This window comes from Equus przewalskii, chromosome 16 (assembly GCF_037783145.1).
Source record: "Equus przewalskii isolate Varuska chromosome 16, EquPr2, whole genome shotgun sequence".
NCBI classification, from domain to species: Eukaryota; Metazoa; Chordata; class Mammalia; order Perissodactyla; family Equidae; genus Equus; species Equus przewalskii.
The window spans coordinates 74819701-74840108 of NC_091846.1; the positions used below are offsets into that span (position 1 = coordinate 74819701).

Below are 20408 nucleotides of genomic sequence, written 5' to 3' on the forward strand. Positions count from 1 at the left end.
TTGCATTTAAGCTTCTGCCCTGAGACCTGCGCAGGCGATTTCTGGTTGGGAAGAGTTTATTTGGCTGAGTGCTGGATGGCAGGCCAGTCGCTTGCCTTGTGGTCTATGGGGGTCTCAGGGGGTTGACAGAGGTAGACAGCTGTGCAGTGCAGCAGCTCCAATTAGCTCAGCTTCTCCAGTGTCATAGTGATGAGTCCGGCCAGGATGCAGATATGACCGCTTACACTTCCTTCTCAGGAAAAAAGAAATCAAGAACCTGGCTCTTCCGGACATGAAGATGAGTAATGCAACAAAGTTTAATTCTCACTGTGATTATAAATTGTGTTTGCACGTCTTAGAGAGGTTGGCAACATGTCCACAAAAGTGAATAAATGGGAGAGAGGCAATATTAAATCGGTCTTCACAGAACATCCCAGGATTCCTACCCCGGGAAGGCCCTTGCTTAAGTCACATTTGGAAGCTCTGTTTTTGCAATATTAAAATGATGCAAGACAAGCAGGCTGGAGAAATTTTGGAGTTCTGGGTCAGTATTACAGTTGCACATGCTCCTTAAAATCCATCACAGTAAAAATGTAGATTGAACAGGAATTGATTTAGAAAGGAATTAGAAAGCCTGACATGTTTTTACAAGGTGTTTCAAATTGATTGGTTAATCCTCACAACATCTGAAGTGAGGCATCACGGTCCCCCATGGAGGCTGCAACTATAGTGGGATTAGAACTCAGACAGAGTAATTAGTCCAAGACATCGATGAGGGAACTTCTTATATTGTACTTGGTTGATAGATTGCAAGCGAGGCTTCATTTTGGGGGCCAATGAATTTTAAGTGCGTTAAACACAATTAAGGTATATCCTTGAGCCTTTGCATTCTGAGCAAGATAAGCAGATGGCTTCTGAGACTTTATTTCATGATATTATTCAAATGGAAACCTTCTCTATTTCTTTTTATTTACCCAACTTCTATCATCCTTTAAGTGTGGACTCAAATTCTATCTCCTCCATGAGGCCTTTTCAGCCTGTAAAAATAGCTATGGTTTGCTGCTAAACAGTTTATTTCTCATCTTCACAGCAACTCTAAACATTTTAAAGATAAAAACAGCTGGAGTTTAGAGCACTTCTTTACTAATGAAAGTGAGTCAGAATTCAAACTCACAAATGCTCTGTGCTAATGCACGTCTTCTGAAAAATCTCTTTCTCCCTCTTACATTGTGTAATCTGCCATTTGACTTCATCTTTATTCATCATTATTTAAATATTTTTATATTACTCTTAGAATTTATCAATATTACGATTCTTTCAAAGCAGAAACCGTGGTTATATTTCTAATGAAAACTTCCTAGTAGTTGGCACAGGTTGCAAAAGTTAGACATTTAAATACTGATGATATGACTTACTATTTTAAAAGTAGGAAAAAGGGCTTGTGTGCTGGGCCAATGCTATTCCTACCACAACTGATATGGTCTATGTGTGGAACGAAATGGAGATACTGTCTCAGTGCTTGGTCCTGTTCTGAACATTCCCAATATTTATGGAAGCTTCACTCCAGACCTGTGAGTAATCCTTGAGGGGCTGCATAACCTTGTATGGAGCCTGGTATGGAAACAAAAGATGTTTATTGAGTAAATAAATGATTGAAAGCAAAGAATAATTACACAGGAAGACTACACTCATCCATGATTCAAAAATCTTTTCTCTCTGTAACTGGTCAACTTGCACTACGAGAGTGCAATTTCATCTCCTTGTAGAGAAATTTCTGGATAAATAAGTTTTCATAGGGGTTGGTATGATGGCATTGCTCTTCTAAGATTTCTATTTTGCTCATGAATGTGTTGATGGTCACCTTCCTTATCTTTTAACAGAAATTACAATGTTTACCTCCAAGTGAATTTCCTTTCTCTGTAGAGATGTTACTTTGGTAGCTATCATCTTTTTCTGTATAAATGTCAAAATCTGCTTTGTAAGAAAACATCAATGAAGTGCTTCATCTTGAAAACTACAGTTGATCTTAAAGAATGTACTGAGTGATATGACCAAAGTCAACACGAAGTTGACTCCCAGAGCTTAGAGTAAAAGCTGTTATGCATCATTTGGCATTCTATCTGTTGAGGTAGAATGGGGGAGATAAGCAGAGAAGAATTGTTACATTATGATGCTTGCTGTATGAGGCTGAGAAGAAAGAACTCATTATCTAGCTGTACAACAGAATTTTGCTGAAACAGAGCTCATTTGCTTCACTAACATCTAGGATATATTTGAAAAGGTAGTGAACAGAGAAGTATGCTAAAATAATGCCACAACTCCATCATCTTTTATATATCGTACATCACCCATGGGCGAAGGGACACAGGAGATGGCTCACCACTTAGACGCCTAAAAATCATAAAGCTATAGAATTTTAGAGCTAGAAAAGATTTTAGAAATCCTTTAGGTCAGCTCATTTTTGTTTGGGATTGTTTATTCTTGTCTCTTGCATGAGAATCTCATAAGATCTTATGATTTCGATATAATTCTGATAAAAGGTGAACCAAATAGCTTTTAAGCAGGGTAATGAATTCATTCACTCATCCATCCATTCATCCAACAAACAGGTGTTGAATGACCACTGTATGTCAGTTTCCCCTAGTTTCCAGGGACAGAAGGATGGATAAGTCAAAGGCTTTACCTATGGGGAACTTATAGTCCAGCATTGGAATCCCACATGTAAACATTTAATTCTGATACCACATAATACTTGTTAAAAGATGAGTGTTTACAAAATGCTATGGAAAAGCATAGGAGGGAATAATTTCTTCTGCTTGATATAGTTGGGAAAATCTTCTAGAAGAGATGGCATTGGAATTAGGGCTTAAAAGATGAATGGATGTTTATCAGTTGGAGAAGGGAGAGAGAAAGGGAATGGTATTTCAGACAAAAGAAAGAGATAAAAATACGCAGTGAGTTCACAGAGCAATGAATAATTTGGTACTGTCTGAAGGTAAGTGGGAAGATAGAAACGATGTTTATCATTAACCTAAGGCTTTATTGACCAGACCTGTTGTGGTTATTTTAGAATACTACATATCCCATTTCTTCTTTTCAGTTTTGAGCAGGAAGCAGTACTCGTTTCCAGAATCATGAGGTTTGTTATGTAAACAGCCATGGGGAGCCTTCACAATAACCTTATCTTCCCTCAGTTAGGTAAACAGGAACCAAACCCTGACACATTATCAAAAACAAGGACAGCTGGCAGTAATCACACTCTACAAATACATAGCATTTTGTCATTTTATTTTATTTTTTTTAAAAAGAATAAAGAATAAAAAGTGACACATTTCCTAAATAGATATTCTTGACACTGGAGTATGTTACGTTTCCCGTCTTTTCTTTATAACCCATTGGAAACCATACCTTTAGTTCGTGTTTGCGTGTCGAGTTTCACAAATCTTACTGAGAGAGTTCCACGATTCCATTTGACATTCAACTTTCAGGTCTAAGTTGATGGTAAAGTCATAGAATCAAATACAACAAATGTACTTAGCCAAATGTAGACAGCCTAGCATAAAGCTGAAGAAGTTTCAACTGCTCAACCTTAAGAGAGTTGTGAAGAACTTGACGGCTTTTAAGGACAAGTAGCAAATTTAAAAACAGAAGAATAAAATCCTGTAGCATTTCTTTAAGACATACTGGTACACTTGGGAGCCGTTCTCATCTTATTTTTACATTTACATTTTCTTTTTGCAAATATCCTTGGCAAAGTGCCTACAGAACAGAACCTAAGAAGAATAATTAAAACCATTTTCTGTCAGCCTTTCCTTCATTTAACTGAGCCTTCCCTTCTGATTAGACTCAATGCTCTTGCTGTAGACTTCTGCAAAGGTCAAGCCTCTGCCCAACAATATTTTTCATTTAAATAAAGCCACACGTTTATTTCTATATCATTCCTTCCAACTTTCAAAAGTTCCAAGGATTCCCAGCTTCTTTTTTTTTTACTTGAAGTATAGATGACATACAATATCCTATTAATTTCTGGTGTACCTCATAGTGATTTGATATTTATAGACATTACAAAATGATCACCAGGATAAGTCCAGTTACCATCTGTCACCCTACAAAGTTACTACAGTGTTATAGACTATATTCCCTGTGCTGTACATTACATCTCCATGACTTACTAATTTTATAACTACAAGTTTGTACCTTTCAATGCTCTTCACCTCCTTTGCCAGCCCACCCAACCCCTCCCCGCTCTGGTAACCACCAGTTTGTTCTCTGTATCTATGAGTCTGTTTCTGTTTTATTTTGTTTGCTCATTTGTTTTTTTTTTTCAGATTTCACATATAAGTGAAATCATACGGTATTTGTCTTTCTCCATCAGACTTATTTCACTTAGCATAATACCCTCTAGGTCCGTACATGTTGTCACAAATGGCAAGATTTCATTCTTTTTTATGGCAACTTCCTTTAATGTTATGTTTTTTGGTTCCTCTGCCAGCATAAAAACTTCACGTTTGTAAGACAATAATAGTTTGTCACCCAAAATCGCATGTGCCAGTTTGTTATTCTTCTTTTAGATGCCATTTTCAAAGAGCACTATAAAAGTGCTGAAAGAGACAGGATGGCTGGTAGATTTTCAACAGAAATAAAAAAACCAAGAGGCATCTAGGCACAATACTCCCCACAAAGACCCATGGCTGGAATATTTCCCACCAATACACAATTTTTACGTTTGAAGAATCTGTACAATTAACTGAATTTTCCATTTTGCTTTCTTCGAATGGGGCCTTTCCATCAGGAGATGTTTTCTTTTGGTTCTACCTCCTATGGGCTGTCTTCTTTAATCTCTTAAAAAGTGTCTTACGGAAACAACTGTACGTAACGCCCATCTGTCCGTCACATATCTGCTGTCTGTCATCCATCCCTTGGACCTGCAGTTGGCCAGTCTTATGACAGGCAGTGGAGTGCACTCATAGCCTTCTTCGGTCCCGTGTAATAAATGCTTATTAACTTGCTAAAGAAGAGAAGGGAGCCTGTGATGTTTGCGTCAATTACCGCTCTCCCAGCATTCTAATAAAATGGAGGCTTTCTCTCTGCCCATTTGTTTACATCATATGGTCCTTACGGGCTGACATCTTTTTGGTTAACTTTATATAGCAACTAGCAAATGCTGCCAGGATATAAATTATTTTATTTTGATGTTACTGGTGAACAAAACTCACTGTGCTTAATCTAAGCTTAAAAGTTTGTCTTAGGTTGCTCTGGGTGAACTTCAAGACATACATTTATTAGCTCCTTGCAATAAGCTATGAAACATCCTTTGGGTAAAATCACTTTTTCTCACTTACATATCTTCATCTGTTCTTCAGATTTTCACAGAAGCCCAACAATCGTCAATTCCGGTGATGGTGCTTTTTGATCCAAGCTGTACTTGATTTGAAAACAGTTAATTATAAAGGAGGATTTGCCAAACCAGAGTCATCAGTGCCTCCCCTTGGAAATCTCATTTAGGAAAACTTTGATGCTTAAAAAATATTTATCTTGTCACAATTTAAAATATTTATCTTGTCATAACGGAAATGATTTGACACCAAAGTATGCATTTAAACAAAAGAGTTCAGAAATTTTTAAAAGTGAGGAAGTCTGAGAATAGGCCTAAAAGTAACATGCTGGGAAGAATATTCCAAAACAGACCACCCGTGATCTTCTGTTGATGTTCCTTTGATACCCAGTTGCTATCCCTGCGAGGGGAGCGCTCACCTGCCCTGCTGCGTGATGGGGGGACTACATAGTCAGTCCTCTACTCATTACCATTTTGTCACCATGCTTCCTTCTAAACAATTTGTTATTCACTACCACCACTATTTTAGTTGTTGTTGTTGTCACCACAGCTGTCTGAGTTTATTTTCCTTGTTGACTTCTTGGTATTATTCTTTTCCAAATCCATTATTTTTCACTCATCTGGAATGAATATCATTTTCTTAGGGTGGTTTAGTAAGACACATCAAACTGGAGATCAACATAAGGAAGCTTTGAACAATCAGAGGTGAGCTCCGCTGAGTTATTCCTGCATGTACCCTTCCTCCGTCTTTCCCTAGCATTACTATTTCTGTCTTATTGCCCTGGGGTCCATTTTTTTCTTAGTTGATCCATAGGTGAGCAACTCTACTATTCTTCTTGTACAAGCTTTGCCTAAAAGCTCTTATTTCATTTCTCGAATGTCACCTACCAATGACATTATGATGCTGGACAGTGTGACGCTGCAATCTCATTAATGAAGGCTGAATAGTTGAGAAAGAGAATAGCTCATCAAATTAGCTCAGCTTTCCTGAGACACGAGAAAGACAAACCCTCCAGAGGGAAACTCAGGAGTAGAAAATTTCAGGCAGCGCACGCCTTCATTCCAGAGAAGTTGAGAACTGAAGAGATCTTCATCTGGGGGCAGATTTACTGACGTTACCTCAAGCACCGGAGCTGGTCCTTCCCGAGCAGACCTCAGAAACTCCTTTACTTGACTCTAAGTCACCACGGATTTACTTAGTGACCATTTCTTTTGCATCTTTTAAAATATATAACTAATTATAAAGTGTAGCTACATTTGGGAGCAAAAGTAACATTTGAGTGGGGGAAAAAGCAGACCTAAAAGAAAAGACGTAAATTTAGGTAATGCATAAGGGACTATGTCTCATCTTTCTAGTAAATTCCTTGCTGTGGTGGCTGTGGTCCACTAATATTGGAAAGATGAATGGCCACACAGTACTGATGAAACTCAGCTTCCAGATTAGAATTAGTATAGACTGGTTTCTTTGTTTGTTTTAAAAAGTTGAACAAAGTTTGGACCAATGAAGGAATTGCCTCTTCTTAACTACTCCCAATTTGAATATAATTTGGCTTTAGTTCATCTTTCTAATGTGTAATAAACAAATGGATAATAAGTATTTTACTGAGGTTGTAAACTTTCATGACCAAGATAAAGGTATGCACAATATAAAATAATAGCACAAAAGAGACTATCTGAGTAAGTTATCAATGTAGCTGGGTATATTACTGTGACCAGTTCATTTTTCAAAATAGCCCCCACATATGTCCAGTACAGAAATGGAATTAGAGGGATAGCCCAGTGCTTTATGACACAATGAAGGTTGGCTGGAATAGAAGCAATTTGCTTAATTAAAATGGTTCCATTACAATTCTGTGTAAACATTCAAATCGTACCTGTGTCTGAATCATGCATCGACACAGCATCTTTCATGCTCCCCCAGATTAACGGGAACACATTCTCAATGCTCCAACTCAATGACCAAAATCTAATTTTAACAAGGTAGAAGGAGAATGTAAGGAATTAGATAGGTTGCAAACTTTCCGGATCTTATTCTAAGGGACTTGAAATTTTACAGACACGCCTTTAATTTTTTAATTAAAAAAATTCACTTGTAGTTTGTGGATTTGGATATTGAGTTTTTGAAACAGAGTATCTTCCAAATATAGCAAATGTTTTAAAGTGTTTTTGCTGTGTAAGGAAAAGGGTTTTTTCTTTAATAAGTGCATCTCACAAAGTCAGCAAAAGGTCACTCTGTAAGGTCATCAGACTTTTTAAGGCCAAAGTATAAAAAATAAAAATCAAACCAGTGGGAAACAAATCAAAAGAGTTCTAACTGTGTTAAATAAAACATTCCTTTTGTAAAAGTAGCTAAATAGTTAAACAGGCTGGCACCAAACCTCAGATTTTCCCCAAGTCAAACCACATGTGTAATTCTCAGATATTAACAACCCACTAAAAGGACACTTCTCTAAGTATGAGCAATGCAAGGGGGTGTGTGTGTGTGTGTGTGTGTACTCGCGCGCGCGAGTGTGTGTGCCCCTGTGCTGGCTCTCGGTCAGGCTTCTTCGTGTGGAAGGTGTGGATGTTGATGCCGCGTTGTCAGTGGGACACCCGTCCAGGATCAGAGTCTCCGCTGCCCTTCATGGATGTCAGTGGTTTTAGCTTCTGTCACCTCTCACTGCCCAGATCTGAGCGGACAAGGTATAACTCAGCGGTTGGGGGTGATCAGATCTCACTATTCCAGTGTGAGCCGGAATGTTGATTCATTTTTTTTATTCTACATTCCATGCCTTGTAGTAAAAGAATAAGAGTTGAGAGTGAAGGATAGATTGTTGTGAATTTTTACATTTTCTCCTGAAGGATGTTTAAGACCTTTAGTTTTAATAGTTCCAAAATATGTACTGCCCTGGGTTTGGTTAGAAAGTCATCCATCAAAGCTTCTTTGCAATCTTCTCAAAAATCTAAAGCAATTGTCAGCTCCTAGCTGAGGTTCAACAAGGGTTTTGGTAAATACATAAATAATGCAACAACAAATCAGGTAACGATTAAAAATAAACTATTTGTTAATCATTTATTTTTCACTTATACTTACCAATTTACCAAAAAAAAGTTTGAGGCATTTAAATGTTAAAGCATATCTAAAGCAGAACAATTAAAATAAAAAGAGAACAAAGTTAAGTTAAAGTAAGGCCGAAAGAAACGCATCATACCTCAGCAATGCTGGACTCAAATCTAGCTCTGAGTTTCTGGAAAGTAAGTAAAAAAAAGGAAAATTAGATTGGATTAGATTAGATTAGATTAGATTAGGTCTTTGCCAGATTAAAGGACAGAAAAAACACAACCAAGGAGTGAAACATACTTTTAATCAACAATTCTATGAAGAATGCTTCATATATGGATTCCAACAAAAATAGAGAGTTTATATTCTGCAGGATCATTTTTGATCACGGTTTTACGGGAGAATTTCCTGCCCAGGTCAAGTTCCAGTATGATTCATCCTAAGAGTATCATGTTTCTGTCCTTCAAACTACTTAGCAGAGTTGTGATTTAGATGTGATTATTATCTGTCTCTTGCACCGAATGAAGGTTAGTTCAATGAGAGTAGAGGCCAAATTACTTTTGCTCGACATTGTATTTCAGGCACAGGGCTGGCGTAAGGAGCACTCAGTAAGGAACTGTTGAACGAGTGAATTCTTCTAATGAAGGTCTTTTATACCATCCCTTCAAACCCCAAGACATTACATTAAATTTCAACCTGTGTAATGAATTTACTCTAAGAGGGCAACGATAATATAACCTAGTCGTTTCTGTTTTGATGATATCATTATTCAGGAATATGGCTTAGAAAATCTAGAGGAATGGGTAAATCAAATGCCCCATAGATTTGTCCCTTCAAATATTTGGTGTCTCTGGTAGGTTTTGGCAAATGCTAGTTCATAGGAATTCATAGTTTTCTGGGAACAAAACGCTTGAACTGTAACTCATTAGAGAAAGATTGAGACCAACATTGAAATGGAACTGTGCACTTTCCTCTGTAAGCATTCAGAAGTCTGGATTTTATTCTTGCCTTGGTGAACTATGTCGCTTTCCGTAGGAGACAATATGGTACAGTGAAATGAGGAGGGAAACTGAGGGCCAGTCAAAACCGAGTTCAAGTCTCAGCTCCACCACTTTATCTATGAGAAATCAGGTAGAATCTCCTGCCTAAGACACAGATTTGTTCATTGTAACGTGGGGCAATGACACCTGCAATTTCTCAGGATTGTTGTAGAGATAAGTGACAATGAATGAAAGATGTCCAGCACGTAGTGGGGTAATACATAGAATTTGTTTTTTTTAATGAATAGTTTCTTGGAGGCCATCTAGTTAATGGAGCTGAATAATGCTCCATTATGAATAATGGAGCTTTACCAGAGGTACACCTAATGCCCTGGGGGGAATTCTGGAACCAAGATGACTTTTGGGTTCAGCATATATTAATGACAGTTCTCCAGAAGTTTCCACAATGCTCTCACATTGTAGAGCTCAACCAATAGTTGCTGAATTAAGAGTGAATAATGAATCAATTAATAAATTTGGATCTGAAACCTCTGGATTTTGTTTTATTCCGACTAGAATAAAACTCCAAGGGCAATGAACACTAAAGTTCATTTTAGCTTTTACATTGTTTTTATCCATCTATGAGCTTACCATTTGAAATCTGGGTTTTTGAATACCCTTGAAGATTAGTGAATTTAAAAGCATTTTAAAAGCCAAAATGTGTCCCATCTCCTTCTAGCCATCATATAGCACATCTTAAAACAGTCTCTCTATATGTCTGGACTGCAGTAACACAGCATAAGGTTTATTTGCCCACAAATTAAGTATTTAATGGTAAGAAAATATTATTTATCTTTATGGCATATTTTCTGGTAAATATTTCTATTCCTGGAAGCTAGCAGGCACTCAAAGAACTTGGGGGAATAAATGAATGAGTGCCTTCTATTTCACTTCATTTAGAACCAACCTTAACTTTGTTATAGTCTAGGTGTCCCTAACTTGCATAATTGCTTTGGTTGCTAAAACTGGAACATCAGAATTTTCTTTATGAGAAATCTGTTTCATTGAAAGGTAAACAATTCTCTTTTTGTTTGGGAAACAGATTTAGCTTTCAATAACCTGCACTCTCCCATCTGCTCCAACTATGAATTGAACATACAATTTGTCATCATGACAGGATGATGCCAGGTTAGAGTCACTGGGCAGGAACAGCGTCTGGAGTCCACTCTCTTCTGAAAAAGCCATCAGGCCCTTTGTCACGCAGCACAGGTCATTTTGTTAGTTTGGAGAGCCACAGCGTGACACAGAAAGAAGGGCAGTACTCTCAAGACATCTCAGAAGCGGTGTACCTATTTTAGAAAGAGATACGACTACACATACAAAATAATACAATTATTCCTATCAAGCCTTAAATCTTCAAGCAATTATCCTAAACGTTTGTAAGCAGTTCAAACAAATGAAATAATCTAAGCTTAGGAAATTAAAAGTTTTGTATAAAAAGATATTTGAAAAACAATGGATATCCTTATTGCTATTTCCAAATCTTTGACATGAAACACAGATGGATGAAAATAGGAAGCTTGGGTTCTAGACACTGATTCTACAGTCCATGAAAATAATGAAAAAATAAAGTAGGATTTTCCTGAAGTCCGTGACTTTGTATCTTTGAAAAAAAAAAAAGGCTGGAGTCAGCCTGGGAGACATCAGGGGTTTGGAGATCCTTCGGGGGACTTCAGAGGGGTGAAAACCATCCTGCTGGGGTTACACCTGCAGTTGTTCCCATTTGCTTACTGATTCTGATGAAATATGAGGTGCATTAAGTTACTGTTTTAAAAAATCCACTCTAAGTCTTTTAGAAGATTGTGGCTACCAGTGCAGAAGGAAGGAGATTTGCACGGCTCCTTTAGAGATGACCACAGCGGCTCTCGAGTTTAGGGAACGACTATCCTGCCGATCTCGCAAGAGTGAATCTGCTGTTGTGCGTTCAATCCCCTCTGAGCATCCGGCACATTTTATTTTTAAGTCCAGCCTGTGAAATGTAAGGGGGCAGGATAAGGGGGTGGGATCTGGTCACTCAGCCCTAGCCCGTCCCGGAGCCTCTCCCTGCACCCAGCAGCCTCCCTTGAAGCCATGTTGACTACAGCAGGGTGAGACCAGGGTGTGTGGCTGCAGAGGGAGTCTCCCTGATTCATACACATGCCGCACGGACAGACGTTTCTTGCCAAGAATGCCTTTTCTTGCTCTCTTTCAAATGAGAGCTAGAGCCCCAGCAGGACACGCGGTGCAGCGCAGTGGTGTGCAGCGCAGTGGTCTGCAGCCCGGGTCCTGCAGTCCGTCTGGGTTTCAGTCAGAGCTCTGCCTCTCTGGGCCTCAATCTTCTCATCCAACAGCACTACCTGCCTTGTGGGATTTGGGGAGGATTGACTAATAAGTGTGGGAAGAGCAGTTAGAGCGTGCCAGGTGTGTAGCATGAGTGTTGCCCTTGGGGTGTGACATGGGCCCTGAATACCCTGAAAGAGGTTCACAGAGGGGGACACTGAGACCCAAAGAAGGGAAGTGATGCTCGCCTACTGCGGATGGAACCAGGGCTCCTAGTCACTGTCCTGAGTTCTCGATACTCTCAGTACTTTTTATTTTTTAGTTTTTAAAGCTTTAAACTTCCTATATCATTAATTCAGAGAACAGAAACTAATTTTCAAGGGGGATTTTTAAATTCCAGGATATGTTCGAATTAACAAGATTTTGTTTATTTTAAAGATAAAAGTTAGCAGATAGGGGGATGGGCCTCGTGGCCAAGTGGTTCTAGTTCCACGTGCTCTGCTTCAGCAGCCCAGGTTTGCAGGTTCCAATCCCAGGCTCGGACCTACTCCACTCATCAGCCATGCTGTGGAGGCTTCCCGCCTACAAAGTGGAGGAAGATTGGCACAGATGTTAGCTCAGGGCTAATCTTTCCCAAGCAAAAAAAAAAAAAAAAAAGAGGAAGGTTGGCAATGGATGTTAGCTCAGAGCAAAACTTCCTCACCAAAAAAAAAAAAAGTTAGTAGATAAACCAGTTATAGCTCTTGTTTTCCAACTACAGGTTTGTATTATCATTAAAGTCATTATCAATATGATCAGATCTAGAATCTGTGTAAATTATTAAAAGCTATATGATACCATAAACACCAAAGCTGAGCTGTCTTAGTAGAGAAGGTGTAGAAGAAAGCTAACCTATGCCCATAGGTCTAAATGATGACATTTGATAAGCTTTCTAGAAACGTTAATCATACTATATGATTGAAAAGATAGGATGACAAGTATATTAAAGGAATAGCAATTTTAAAAGAAGATACTTACGTTTCTTAGATTTCAGTATCATACATTTTAATTTTTTGTCACAAAAGTAAGGCAAGAATTTTCACTTAATAGAAATAACATATACTGCTTATGATAATAAAACGTCTCATTAAAGTGAGTTTGAGTTCTAAGAAGTCGAAAATAAAGGACTCACACTGAATCTGACCTTTCAATGATAACAACAAGGGCTATTTTCAATTATAGGTTGTACAGTATTCATTCCAGTATTTCTATGATGTTTTTATTAGTATCTACAAAATCTTATTGTATATTTCCTTGTTGTCTCAAAATGAATAAAATATTCTCATGTTATCCCTCATGAATGATTATTTCATATTAACACATTTTCTTTTAGATGATTTTACTATATTTTTCTACAGAATGGCAAAAATATAGACTTAATCCATTCTCTCCAGGCAACTGCAAGTTAGTATGGAAAAATATTCATATGCATTTGCTATGGATAGTGTATCATCCCTTCCACACCCAGCCAGGATAAAAAAATTATAAATCTACCCGTTTCTAATAACCTCCTTCTACAGTTCCTCTACTGAATTACATTGTTTCTTTCCACCAAGGAGAGAAACCAGCTGAGTAAGTGGAGGTCAGTTTGTGAACATGAACAAGTGTTTCCCACAGAGGGTGTGTGTGTTAGAGTTTGTACACAGAACCCAGACTGGTGGGAAATTGCAAATTAGATTTATGAGAAACTGATGCTGATTCTTAACTTTTCTCAATTTACAGTCCATTGTTTTCAGAAGAGTATCTGTTTCTCACAGGCAAAGGGGAGAATTCAGAGTAAGAAGCCATGGGAAAGTGGGAAGTCCTAGACTGGCACGGTTTCAAAATAGATGCTAAAGTAGGGGATTGGCGAGCATACGGCTGGGCTCGGACTTTTCCCATCGTGGCACAGAGGGACGTTGGAAGAGCTTTAAAAAGCTAAGGGGAGATAGTGACCAGGTAACTGTTTCAGGACACTGGAGCTACAACAAAAACTAACAGTTGGATCTGAGGAAAACAGCACCCCGCCTTTCTGGTGGTTTCTAGGTACCAGTGGGAAGGCCACAACAGAGTTCCTGTCTTTCTCTAGCTCTTCGAAGGAAATCCAACACTCTTCTGCACTCACCTTCTGAACAATTTTATTTTATTCTAGGGGAAACAAACTGAGATTTCAGCATAGGCAAGATGAGTGTTTCTGATGCAGAAACACTGAGAATGTCCCTAACAGAGTGTAACTCTTAATCAGAGTTGTTTATCCACACTGGGAGCCACTGCAGGTCACGCTGTTCGCTTGGTGCCATTTGGTCTGCTCTGACGCCTTTCTGGACAGGAAGTCCTTAAGATTAAAGATTGTACTTTTATGGGCTCAGGCCTGCCCAGTCCAAGCTATTAACTGGAGAGAAATGTAACTAGAAGTCAATTTCTAGAAAGGATATTAGCAATTATTTGTGTGTGTGTCAGAATGAAAAATAGGAGGAAATCAAGGTGGAGTAATAGAGGGAAGAAGCACTAAGGAGAAACCAGCAAAGTAATTGGAATATTGGAAATAAAAGTATTTCTGTGTTGAAGTAGAATTTTCTTGTTTGGTGTTAGTATAGCATATATAATTAAAACAAAATTGATAAAGAACTTAGGATATTAGGATATTAACAGATAGGCCAAATGAAGGATTTCATCTTACTCTCTGCAGCCGCCTTTCACAAAGGACTTTTTTTTTTGCAAAACAATGTCTTGGCAAATGGAAGCAAGTAAATATTTGAAGAAAGTAAAACTGGCTGTGAGTGCAGGAGAGAGAGGCCGTTTGTTCTTTCAGCCAGCCTTGCTGGTGGCTCATTTCACAGTTGTTTAAAGGGAGCACATTTTGAAAATCTAGTTTCTTCATACAAGCCTGGTAGGTGACTGATGGTTCTGTACCTCATGTACGTGCCACCGGGGTTTATATTTTTACACATGTTTGTCAAGGTAAGGTAACAAGGTGCCATGTATGATTAAATTATACTTGAGAAAATGCTTTAGCTTTTCAAAATGAATAATTGTTAATACAATAGGAAATTCATATTTATTTCCCATGTGTGTTGATTTTAGGATAGTTTTAAAAGCCATAACTTTGAATATAAGATTTTAGAGATGACTGAAATTTTTGGCATTTTGGATGTGTGTGTATGTGTGTATGTTGGGGTGTTCACTTCAACATAAAAATGAAACTGTATTAACATTGTACATGAAGAAAGTTTTAAAACATTTAATTCTTTCTGGTTCTCTGTTAAACTTCAATAAAACCAATAAGCACTTGAATTTACTTCAGATCGAGTCACAAAAATATTCAAATAGTCCTTAATATGAAAAATAATTCAAACAATTTATCAATAAACCAATTGCTTATTAATACATAACAATAATTATGTACTTTAATTTAATGTTCATTTAAAAACTAGAAGGTCAAAAGTTTGGCATTAATAAAAGAAAAGCTTCCTAAAAGGAATACCAATAGCCCCTTCATGTTTTGGAAGGGAAGAATACTAGTGATTTTAAACATAAAATTTGGTATATATTCAATTTAGAAAATTTTAAAATACAGCGAAAAATGTAAAGAAGAAAGTAACAGTCATCCATAATCTCCTCGTCCCTGGATAACTGCTGCACACCTTTTCGGTTTGCCTCCTTTCAGCTCTTTTTCTGTGCACAGGGATGTCTTTAAGTAGCTTTATACTACTCTATCAATGGCAGTGCTTTTAAAAATGGAATTCGATCTTGTATTGTTTTTTAGATACTGTAACAAGAATGTTTTCTGATTTCTTTATTCTTTCACGATTTACATTATAATTTATTTATTTAATCAATCCCCTTTAGTTAGGTTACAATTTTTAGGAGCAGGAAATTTAAAGGGGGAAGTTGTCTTAACATAGCCGCTCGGGGCTCCTCCCAGCGCAGCTGTGTTTGGGGCCGTCAGGTGTTGAGGACAATGCATTTATTGACCTTTCCTTGGAGTACATGCCTTCCTACTCTCCTCCCAGTGTTTCTACCTGGTGCTCTTCTCTACAGATCTTGCCTTTGAAAACCCTCTCACTACACTCTCCTATTAACTAACATAAAACTGCTCAATTTATTTTGGACTTTACACTGTAGCAAAAAAATTTTTTTAAACAGTTGTCTTGGATGTTTCCATTTGGATCATGGGGGGTTTTCAGAGCCTGGATATTATTTGCATCCATTTTAGGTGCACAGTTTCAATTCTTAAATACGAAAATAGACTGTCCTTGTGCAGATTTCCTCAGATACTCCGCATGCAGCTTCCTTCCAGTCTGTAAAAAGCCAATTTTGCACTTATCTGACAGGGCTAAAAATGCTTGCTTTCCTGTTATTTTCCTCCTTTTTGTCTTTATATAGATAATGTTTTGTAAACGAAAGGTGGACGTTTCACAGCAGGGCCTGAGAAGTCGCGCTGGTTGGGACCAGAAGACAGCTTCAGGTGAGGGTGTGATGGCGCGGGGGGGGGGGGGGGGGAAGGGGAGCTCCCTGGAACCGTGCTGGGCAGGTGGACCCCTCTCAGTGCCCAGGGAGAGCAGCTGCTGGATGAACCTTTGTCTTAATACTTTCAAGGAAAGGGAAGTTTCTCATGGTTCGTGCACGTCGCCGATGAAGCGTGTAGTGGGGTGCACAGTGAGCTAACACTTCTGGCGGTCGTTGGAGCCCCATCCATCAGCATTCTTCCTATTGTCTTCTGCATCAGCTGAGACACATGCAGGGCAGCAATCCCGACGGCGTCATTCTCCTTACGTAGACCTGGACTTTCTAGTCTTTACATCTTTTTTTTTTTTATTTTTGGCGAAAGAGAAAATGAGTAATCACTGGTTACTCTTAGCTGCTTCCCCATGCTTCTTTTTCTTCGCGGCCAAGCCCACTAGTGAACTGGTTCCAGAGCACAGGAAGAACGCGAAGTGCCCAGCTTGGCTGGGCTCTGACGACTATTCTCTCCATGAAATCTGTGACCACTCTAATTGAGTTCTCACAGGTATCAATATGCGCATGTGCCCAGTGCCAGAAAACTGCGAATCTACACGGAGATCTCAGACTGTTGCCAGGGCCGCTATAAAATAGAGAAGAAGAAAAAAAGCCCAGTGATAAAGGCATGTGGAATTTTGTTCACCTGAATGTAGTAAATTAAACAAAATAGAGTGATCACAGAGTGATAAACAAAAAAACGATGCAAACTAATTACAATTTTAACACTCCCCCAGCAGCTTTGATTGACATTTAATAGTTAAGCCAGCCCGTTTGTTTTTCAGGCCGAAGCTCCTGCCGCATGAATAGGTCCTGCCTTGCAGCTTGTGGACAAGCGAGTGAGCGGCCTGGAGGAGCCTGAGGGGTCTATGACAGACGCAGCGGTGCGGCCTGCCTGCTGACCGCCGGCGTTCACTCAGCTCCGCTCAAAGCCCCCTCCCCTCCCCTCCCCTCCCCTCCCCGCCGCTTGCTATTCACGGAGTAGAAGCCAGGCGTGGACTGGTTTTAATGACTTCAAGACACAGATGCTGCAATTACCTTCAGAAGCAGGAGCGCGATGGACTTTGAGTGGTGGTAGGCTTTCCGGACGGTGGGCCGTGCAGGGGCCACGTTTATGGCTGCTAATCCTTTCAGGTCGTCAGCACCCATTGATCTCTCTACTTCCAGCTGTTGTCAACACAGATGGTACGGGGCTTGGAATGCAGAGCAGGCAAACCCTGCTTGTATTTATGCTTTACACTCTCATACTGGAGATTTAATTATGAATACTAGTACAAAAGAAAGAGTAGTTTCATCATATTTTATCTGCCCGTTGTTAAAACTAGTCAGGACACCTATACAGACTCCGAGATAGGCTAATGTTAAAGAATTTCATATATTTTAAATACATAAATGGATAGCATATCCATGCATACCCGTGTATGTATATGTATATCCACGAAAGAGGAGATTTAAAAATTAGACTTGTTTTTGTAATAAAGTGCTCACTTCTTTATGTAGTAGTTTCATTACCAATAGGAAGAATTGGAAATTTTTTTCTTATTTTAAAAGATGAAAAATGTGCATGATTGTATTATTCTAACACAATGTTAGAGCAGCAGTCATCAGCTTTGTGCAAATGAGACTCACAGGACAGGGACACAGATGCCTTCAGAGATGACAACCCTGCATAGGTCTCAGGGTTTCACTTTCTCGAGAGGCCGGAGGGTGGGCTGTGGGGCCGTGACCACGCTGGGAGAAGCCCAGCCTCGGGGGCCCGGGCAGCCCTCTGCCGGTTCCTCCCTCACTCTCGAGCCTTCCATGTTCACGTTCAGTCCTGCTGCCTGGACCCACTGTCTTGTCTTCCAGACTTTCCACTCTCTGTCCAGCCAGCTTTCTTTTGTGACTCTGTCGAAGGTCCCTCTTACCTCTCGCTGCCCGTCAGGCTGCATTTCTTCCTTTGGTCAGATGATGATCCTTTGTGTATGTCCCCACCAAAGAACTCAGAGCCTGTCCACATTTCTTAGCTGTCTTTCATTCTCCGAGCTACTTGAGGGCAGTGACTGCTTCATCATCACTGGCATACCCAAAGCCTACCATGGTCCCTGGCAACAGGCATGGTCTGTAAAAGTGTGTTGCATGACAGATGTTGGCTCAGGACTAATCTTCCTCAGCAAAACAAACAAACAAACAAAGTGTGTTGCATGAAGGATAAATACTAATGCAGATTTAACCAAGGACAGAACCTACATTATGAAGAATGAGCCCTTTTGAAGAAAGCTTGCTGGTGGATGCTGCGGAACACCTCTCAGATCTCTCCTTTCAAAACCAGGCGCTCACTCCCCAGCTGCCGGCAGCGTGGCCTGCTGGGAGCTCACACTCATTGCTTCCCAGTGTGTTCATTTCCCAGGGTGGGCCGCCGTTGCTACAGTGACAAACATGTGCAACAGAGAAATAAACAACCGAACGTGTTCTCTCATAGTCCTGGAGGGCAGGAGCCTGAGGTCCAGGTGTCGGCAGGGCCTGCTCCTCCTGAAGCCTCTAGAGGAGATTTCTTTGCCTCTTCCAGTTTCCGGTGGCTCTAGGCATTTCTTGCTTGTGGCTGCATCATTCCAGACTCTGCTTATGTCCTTTCATGGCCTGCTCTTCTTTCTATGTCTCTCCTCTGTGTGTCTCTTATAAGGACACTTATTATTAGATTTAGGGCACACCCGGATAATCCAAAATGATCTCATCTCTAGAGCCTTCACTTCGTTACATCTGCAAAGACTCTTTTTCCAACTAAGGTCCCAGTTCTCAGGGTTAGGACATGAACACATCTTTGGTGGGGCGGGGATGGGATGCTCCAAGTCTGTGGTCATTTGCCACGGCAGCCCTAGGAAACCACACTGGGTGCATATTCCCCTGACAAAAGGGAGCTGCCCTGGATGAGGCCATGCCCTCTACGGTGGGCAGACCTTACTCAGTGCCTGGTCAACGGTGGGGTACATAAAGGCTGGTCCGCTTGCCTCAGTTGGTGACAACTCTGAAGGATCATCTCAGCTCCAGAGCTCTCCATGGGAGAGGCGGAGGTCTCTGTTTCGACTCTGTCACAAATCAACTCCCCTCCCACCCTCTGCCAGCTCCTCCCTCCAGCACGTGTCACGGGTTCTGACTGGGAGGGCGGGCACTCCCAGGAAGCCACCTGCATCAGTTTCATAATGTGTTTTCTGCTGAACTCTACTGACAACATGTATCAATTTATTAGGACTAAAAATTTGTTGAAAATATCATTTATTCTTCTGGGTAATCTTCTTGAATTCAGCCAAGGTAATATAAGCTGTATGCAAATAGGTGATGTTGTTAAATAAAAATGAATGGTGAAGTAGTTCCTACTTCTTTGGTAGTGGTTTTTACTTCATTCGTTTACACGTGGGGGCTCCAAAGACTGTCCACTCTAATCGCATGAGCACCGTCTATAGAGCTGGTGTGAATAGCAGTGATTGAGTAAATATTATTCCATATGGACATTTTTTATGACTACTCTTGGCTTCTTTCTGGAGCAGTGCGGTGTGTGGTCTAGAATGATACTGTCCACTGGCATTTATCATCCTTTCACCCATAGATGAAAAGCTTCCCAAAGTACATTTATTTTAATGATGAACAGCCCAGGTTCCAGAAGGCTATTTGACTTGGGTTCCAATGCCGGCTCAGACACTGACTTGGTCTCTTGTAGCTTTCCTAGGCTTCGACCTCTTAGCTGTAAACAAAGGTGATGATAGCTGAGACAGAGTGTCTTGAGGATGAAAGGCGCCTCACGGGTACAGGTTTGGCTCAATGCCGGCACACAGGCAGAAGTAAGTACATAGTGGTCCTTGTTATCCCTTAGATCTCCCGCCTCCACTGGCCTCCAAGTGCATGTGACGATGGCCTCTTGGAGGCAAGTAGAATGGAGAGTCCCTGGGATGAGAGGAATCAGCACGTGCAGGAGGTCTCTGAATCCTAGTTTTGTTCACTTGCAGGGTGTGGTTTGGAGGCTGTGAACTCACCTTTTTCTCCTTCGGTCTCAAGAGAGCATTATCCCTGGTCTTTGGACTCAGAAAAGAGGTTCATCAGTGTGCTATCTTGGACACACAAGTGAGAAGAACATCCTGTGAACTGCGCACGTCCCTCAGGTCGGGTTTGAAGGTCGAAGCCACCTGATTGGAAAGAAGACAGTCTGGCCCCTGCGTCTGCTCTGCTGAGGCTGACTGTGTGGCTGCCAGGAAAGCAGGTGGGC

At 40.2% G+C, this 20408-nt stretch overlaps 1 long non-coding RNA gene across 1 annotated transcript; it reads left to right on the forward strand.

Moving 5' to 3' along the window:
• Window positions 1–14053: 14053 nt before the first annotated feature.
• On the forward strand, window positions 14054–19524 carry LOC139076529 (uncharacterized). Its single transcript, XR_011528248.1, has 4 exons — window positions 14054–14632; window positions 16058–16139; window positions 16271–16797; window positions 16957–19524. It is a non-coding gene; the product is annotated as an uncharacterized lncRNA (long non-coding RNA).
• Window positions 19525–20408: the final 884 nt, after the last annotated feature.